The following is a 7,694-nucleotide window of genomic DNA, read 5'->3' on the forward strand; positions in this document are numbered from 1 at the left end:
ATCTGGAAATCCATATTTCTGAAGAATTCCATGACGGTTTTGAAGGAAGCTGGGTATCACTGTGAATAAGTAGTCAAACATGACACAGAAAACAAACTCAACAGGGTTGTTGAGAATTTCTTTTGGGTAACACTGGTATGGAACCAAAGGTCTCTTGTATTCAAGATGAGCACCCTACCACTGAACTTCATTTTATGCACTGTTGAGGAAATGTTAATAGGGGCTTGTACAATTTATAAGATGGTTAGTTTCCTTCTCAACTTGATTTGATTTAGAAGATCAAGAAAGCACACTTCTGGGTGCATCTACTGAGAGCGTTCTCAGGACGGTTCAGTGAAAAAAGAAAGAGCTTCACTGACTGTGACCAGTATCATCTCCCAGGCTGGGGTCCTGGACTGAAGAAAAGACGCAAAGCCTGGTGAGTACCAACATTCTCACTTCCCTGCTCCCTGGCTGTAGACATAGTGTGACCAGCTGCCTCGTTCGCCTGTCGCCACCCTTCCCTCTCCGTGCTGATCTGAACTCCCGAACTGTGAGCTGAAGTCAATGCTTCCGCCCTCAAGCTGATAGTCTGTCACAGCAGCAAGTGTAACAGATGTAGTGTCTTTACATAGATGTTCCCACGTTTCATACGAACTCTTCAGAGTTGGCGAGGCACTGATTGGCAGCAGTCAGAAACAGGTGCAAGGAGAAGAAGGAATTGCCGGTACCTATAAGACTCATAGGTCTAAGAAAAAGGCCCCTGGATAAGAGCCATGCACTGCCACCATCATTCTACAGGTCCACAATGAGAGGAATGGAGAAACCAATGCCCCAACCTAACTCTGACCTATTGTGCTTGCGAGTCTTGCTGGATTTCTGATTTCTTGCTGATTTTCATGGGGCAAACTCTCAGGACCAGCCTTCTTGGCTGAAGAAATCAAGCACCGTCAGACTTCTCTGACACTCAAAAGGAACACATCTTGGGAATGAGACTGAAGGAGCAAGCGAGCAATATCTTATGTATATTGGTGTGTGTAGTAGTTTGAATGGAATTGGCCCCTAGAGTCTCACAGGGAGTGGCACTATTAGGAGGTGTGACCTTGTCAGAGTGGGTGTGACTTGGCTGGAGGAAGTGTGCCACTATGGGGGTCAAGTTTTGAGGTCTTTTTCTGTGACTGTCAGTCAACTTCCTGTGGCCTACATACCAGGATGTAGCTAGCACCATGTCTCACTGCACCCTGCTCTGCTCCCCACCATAATGATAATGGATTGAAACTGTAAGCGAGCCACCCCAATTAAATGTTTTCTTTATAAGAGTTGCGGTGACCATGGTGTCTTTTCACAGCGATAGAAATCCTAACTAAGACGTGTAGAACACATTTTCTGGTTACACACTTTAGTGTCAACTTGAGGATGACAACTCTTCTGTTCTACATATAGGCATCGACTCCAAGTGTAAAGTAGCCTCTGAAGTTTCACCATAAAGACTATAAACTCCCAAGGAGCAATGCTGATTTCTTTTTAAAAAAATGTGTATTTATCTATTATGTATACAATATTCTGTCTGTATGTATGCCTGAAAGCCAGAAGAGAGCGTCAGACCTCATTACAGATGGTTGTGAGCCACCATGTGGTTGCTGGGAATTGAACTCAGGACCTTTGGAATACCAGGCAATGCTCTTAACTGCTGAGCCATCTCTCCAGCCCCATAATGCCGACTTCTTAAACAATTACTATTCTGCATGTGTCCACAGTTCATTAGTTCAGATATGTCTCTGGCATAGGCTACACGGATACATTTTTAGACTGTGACTGTCTGCCTGGATTTCAACTTTAAATTTAGCTTTATATCTGGAGGAAGATGATCCCTTCTAAGTAACTATGGCTTTATCATTCTGTATCTATGAATGTATACTTTTCTAGGACACTATTTACATTGTAACCAGCATGGGCTTCATGTTAGGAGTTCTCAAGATCTCTCTTTAAAGAAACCACACTGATAATATGTACTTATAGGATGCAGTGAGCTGGCTTTGTTTTGATGTTTCTATAAAATTATTTTCACTGCATGTAAAACATATATTTAAAGGCCGTTTGTCATTGTAACTCCACATGCAAGGAGTGGATTGATGTGAATGTTGGTATATTAAGAGTAAAAATTTGAATCAACTTAAATTCGGTCACTGATCGAGTCTGTATGAAAATATTTATGAAATTCTTAGAGGCCATCTGTAGCTTTTTTTTTTCCTTTAGGCTTCAGCGCTCCACCCTCCACTCCCTTATAGAAAAGACATCCTGGTGAATATTGACAGTTTAAACTTAGTTCCTCATTATCAGCCATTTCCCAAGTCATCTGCTTGTGCTTGGGAGAGACAACTGAGCCCCAGGTCTCACAATATGAAGTCTTCACAGTTGGTAAAAGGGAGAATGGGGGAGCAGTCACTGGAATCTGAATTTTGACTTATCACTTACAGTGTGACTTTAGGTTTTAATATTCAGATTCTCTGTGGATAAGATTCCTTTACAGAGAAATGGGAAGGACCATAGTTCCTCTCTCATGGATATGTTATGATGAGTAAGTGAGAACACAGGCAAAGCACTTGCTCTCTGGCATGTTGTCAATGAGTATGAACTATTCTCATTCCTAGTTCCCACGTGGAAGACCAAGAGCTAATGACATTGGGATTTAGGTCAGGTTATGATATATAGAAAGCAAAACAATAGTCACCATGGTAACATTTCCTCCAGATTTTCTTTCCCCTTTAAGTAAATCCCCAATAGAAGAGGCTACACTCCTGATTAGACAGGTTCCCAGAAGATTTGGGGAAGTTGGGGATACTTTTGGATTTGAGCTAAAACACAACTGCCCGTTTATGCTTCAGCGGAACCATTTTTCTGAGTGTTTAAGAACAAAGTATGTGTGTTTGCGCTCCTAAAACGTTTGTGACCATAACAGGCAGAACAAAATGCATGTTAGCCTAACTTACTTTTTGCTTGGAGTTGCTCAAAGCTTTCTTATTGACTATGTTTCTGTATTTCATACTCCATATGTCTTTAACTTTATATCACATTCCTTATGTCTTCAAGGTGTTCAGACTCCCTGTCCTTCACAAAGTCCAAGCTCCTCAAGACGCTGATGGTCAGAATGTCTTTAGAACCGAGGTCCCCTTTGCCCATTCCCTTTGTACTTGCCTGGGGCATCTTCCTCATAGTGAATGGTGCTATCTGCCATGCCGGTACTTTTAATGCTTTCTCTGCCACTTTGATTTCATCAGCAAGCAAGGTTGGTTCTGCATCTAGGACAGCTCCCAAAGTTTCTCCATTTCTTTCTGCTCTCAGCCTCCACCCTAATCCCAGGGACATGCTTCTTTCTTGTAGAACTAAAATCGTTTCTTCTGGCCTTTGTTCTGAACTTTGTCTGGAATGCAAGAAGAAGCAATTTTTAGTCACTCAATCCTTCCAAAGACGTGCTTTCATTATCACTTAACTCTTAATTAAAAATATTCTAAAATATCCTGATAGAGGCCTGGATAATTCTTTCATGGGCAGTAGACACCTCCATTCTACAGCCTCCACGGTACATTGTCATGTTGAATTTCTTGAAGCTTTTGCAATCTTTTGAAAGTATTTGGTTTGATAGTTAAACATTTTGGTTCATATGATTTCCATGACATAGAAATCTCTTACCCTTCTATCTAAGAGAAAGATTTTGATACATGGCAGGGTGGGTGCACACACATGCATGCACACACATAGAGAACATATGCAAGTGGGTATGCGTGGATGCACATGTACACACACACATACAAGAATAGATAACCAAACAGAAACAAATACGGAGCGTGGGGAGCTTGAATGTGTCTGTCTGAGCTAAGGAAAGATAAGGAATTTATAGATATGCTGAATCCATCAGTGGGGAACAGACAATGAAGAAAGAGATTATTGACTTTTCCTTGTTACCGTTGATAACAAAACATACTCAAATAAAGAAAATTAGACTTTGATCACTAACCCATAACCACACTGTCCCTTAAAAGAAAAGACTTTCAGGCAATTAAAAAAAAATGCATGCTTTAGCCCTCAAATACCTAGGTTTGTAGTCCGATTCCTTATTTTTGTTTTGTTTGGATCTCATTATGTAGCCCTAGCTGGCCTGGAAATTGCTACCTATATAGTTATGCACAGCTAATATTTTTATCTTGTCCTGGAGAACAGGCATTTGATTTTGATCATTTCTTGCACAAAAGAGTGCCTCACATTTATTTCTCACCATTATCTTTGACACTAATGTCATGCCAGGTTTTTCACATCTAACTTGTTTTTTCCAGTTGTTTAGACAGAACCAATGGAGTAGGAGCGATTACTTTTTTACACTTAACACAGATCTCTTAACAACGTTCACTATCATCTGTCCCTTCAGAATACACCCTATTACGGTGCCTTCCCTGCAGTACTCTGGGCAGGGTACCACCATCCCACTCTTGGATTAATGGTGTTGCCTCATAATCACTCTGCTTCCTTCGCTCAATTCTCTTCTGCATCCCTTCTCTACACAGCAGTCAGAGAAATCCCTATGCAAAGCCCGGCTGAATCATGTTGATCTTCTGCTCAGAACCCTCGAGGGTCTCCCATCTGATTGAGACTTTGCCAGAGTGATTAAGGCAGAATACTCTGGTGCACCTTGCTCTCTCTAGCCTTGTCTTCCAGTTCCCCACTTCTCAGCACAGTTCGGCTAGACTGTGCGTCTGTGCCCTAGTCTTCATGCAATCCATTCCCTCTGCCTAGAATGTTCCTCCTCCAGTTACATCTCCAGCTGTCTCATTTCATTCAGATCCTTGTTCAAATATGACCTCATGAGAGGCTTTCCATGATTACTATATGTTAATCAGCTACCACCAATCTTTCCCTCCTGAGTCCCCCTTTCCCAACGTAGCACAAAGCAAGTATCTGACATATTTACACCATTGTGTCTTACTACAGAGAGAAATTTATTGAAGGCTAGCTGTTGCACACATTGCTGTGTCTCGAGTATCTGTTTTATCTTAATACTTGACACTTGGTGCTCGTTGCACATTGTTTGAATCAATGAAAGAATGCTGTACGCGTGAATGAATTATATTTTCTATTGGCTAGCAAAAATAATCAAACACCTGATACTTTGACAGTGTGTGTGTATGTGTGTGTGTGTAGCAGGGGGAGGTGTCTTGCCCACATGGTGTTTTGAACTCAGAGCCTTGCACAGGCTAGATAAGATCTCCTCATTGAAGTTACATTGGTTAGACATGGTTACAATATGGTTACAATGTAGATAATGTCCAATTTAGGGACATTTTGTCTTGGGATTTCTATCCCTTTAGCCAATGGCTTTTGGGTCTTGTCTGTGTGAGTGACCACTTAAAAGCGGAGGAGAGGGCGCTCTTGTTCTCTTACTCCCTGGTTCACTCCTTTGCTCTGGTGGTCAGGGCCAGAGGAAGGAGTGGTTGGATCAGCAGCTGCAGCGTCCAATCTGTTCTGTATCAGTGAGAGTTTACTGAAATAAATTCTTGAAACCCTTTTTAACAAACCCACATGGTTTCATGTAGCAAAATTTTGTTCGGTATTTGGATTTTTTAAAATGACTTTTGTTAACTTGATCAACGGTAAATGAAGATCAAGATGATATACATATTTGTACACAATTATATACATGTAACATTTATGCATGTGGCTCTGTAGACAGCTATATGTATAAATGTTTGTTAGTATGTGTGTATGCATGTGTGTATGCTGTGCATGAATGTTTGCATAAAACTCAGTGTCTCAGAACGGGAAGAGCTTCCTATTCAGTGTCTGCCTGGAAATGTTCCATCTTCTGCTCTTGGACATAGTTCTGGAAGTGAGAAATAGACAGGCATAGAAAACGCCTACACACCAATGAAAGGACCTGACCACAGTGTTCTAGGAAGATCTAACTTCACAGGGTCCCTCATGGCCTTTGTGAGGGATTAGAAGTGCCAATTGTCAGTGGAATGCCAGCAGTGATGACCTTTGTTGGGAGATTCTTCTTCCTGTTTTAGAGAACACCAGCTCTGAGAAACACAAGTGGTCACCATTGATGATTGTCCTGTGTCTCTTTTCCAGGCCCCTTTGAAAGATACAGTTTTTGAGTTGGGTTTAGCCTGAAAAATCTGCATCCAATTTGAATGAAATTGAATATGTTTGAGGGCTCAAGCAGCATGTCTTCCATCTGAAGCAAAGTAGAGATGAATTTCAATTAGATGTTCCCATTATAATCTGTCTCCACCTGTAGTTCTCATCAAAATTGCTAGGCAGTGTGATATAATGTATGAGCGGGAGTTGCCCACTGGCAACAGCACCCCATTATCTCAGTAAAAAAGCACAAAACAATTAGTAGGATACATATAGATGGCGGCCTCTCACAGCGAGTGACTTTAATTGTGGGTGAGTCATATATATGGAGTTGGAAATGTTATATATTTCCCTCCCAAGAAGACACCAATTTCTAATTCGGTTGACAAAGTAACAATGTTTCAAAAGATTTAATGCACACTGAACGTTGTAGTCAATAGCCACTGCAAAATGTCCATTTTATGGCCTTATTTTTTGCCTGAGCATAATTTATGGTCATTTGGAGGTTGCATATAGCCTGGAAGTAAGCTGTTGGCGTGAGAGTTAGTACTTGAGCATCACATAAATCGTGGCTAAGTGTGCTGGTTTCTACTTTCCCCGAAAATTGGAGTTCTTTTCATCATGTTATTGCCCAGGCCTCCTTCCTGTTTGCAATTCACGGAACTCTGAGAGCTCAGTACTTAGTAGATCACCATCTTCATAATGGGGCATCTTCCAAAGGCCAGGTGGAAGGTTTCTGGACTGCAGAGAGGGAACTCAGCAGACCCTTCTGTGGGGTGGAGGTAGAAACTGGGTTTATGCCATGTTAAGTGCTTCTGAGGAGTGTGACAATCTTCTTCCCTCATTCTCCTTTCTTCTCATGGACTCCAAGCTTATATAAAGGGGGGGGGAGAGGACTCTATAATTTGATCCATTTCTTTCCAGAGTAGCCTTGTATGAACTATGTTTTAATTAATTTGAAGTGTGGACAAGATGGCCCATATCTTCTAGTCCCTTGGGTAACACATCCAAAGATTCCAAAGTCTAAAGCAAACTGTGGCCTAGGCTTCTGTGTAAATGACTGGACTTTAAAGAGCTGCATAAGATGCTTCAAAAAAGTGAACTATTTGCCCACCTTCCACTGCTCTTTAAGGCAATTTACAACAATTTTGAATTTTTAGTAGTGATTAATGATTTTTCAGAAGTGATTAAAATTTCAAAGTAGATGAATATTTCATGTCTAATCATAGATAATCTTATTAAAAATGTTGTGAGAAAACAGGTTTTAAAATTTAGAGTTGTTTCTTACACCCCCCCCCAAATCACACCACAAAATTTGCCATTGTTCATTGCCAGCAAACAGGTTTTATTCTTTTTTTGCAATTCGATTACATAAACATTTCTTTTGCTGATCTTATAATCACAGTAGCTAGCAAATGAATACAAATAGTACAATCATTTTATGTGCATATCAGTTTTAATGCATGTGTCAAGTATACATTGTCAGTATTTATCACCAACACTTTAAACACAGAGGTAAGTTTAAAGTTAAAGCTGTACTGGGACTTTTATTTTAGTATTTTTTCTAACTATAAAGTAAGTAC

This window comes from Myodes glareolus, chromosome 9 (assembly GCF_982192425.1).
Source record: "Myodes glareolus chromosome 9, mMyoGla1.1, whole genome shotgun sequence".
NCBI lineage: Eukaryota > Metazoa > Chordata > Mammalia > Rodentia > Cricetidae > Myodes > Myodes glareolus.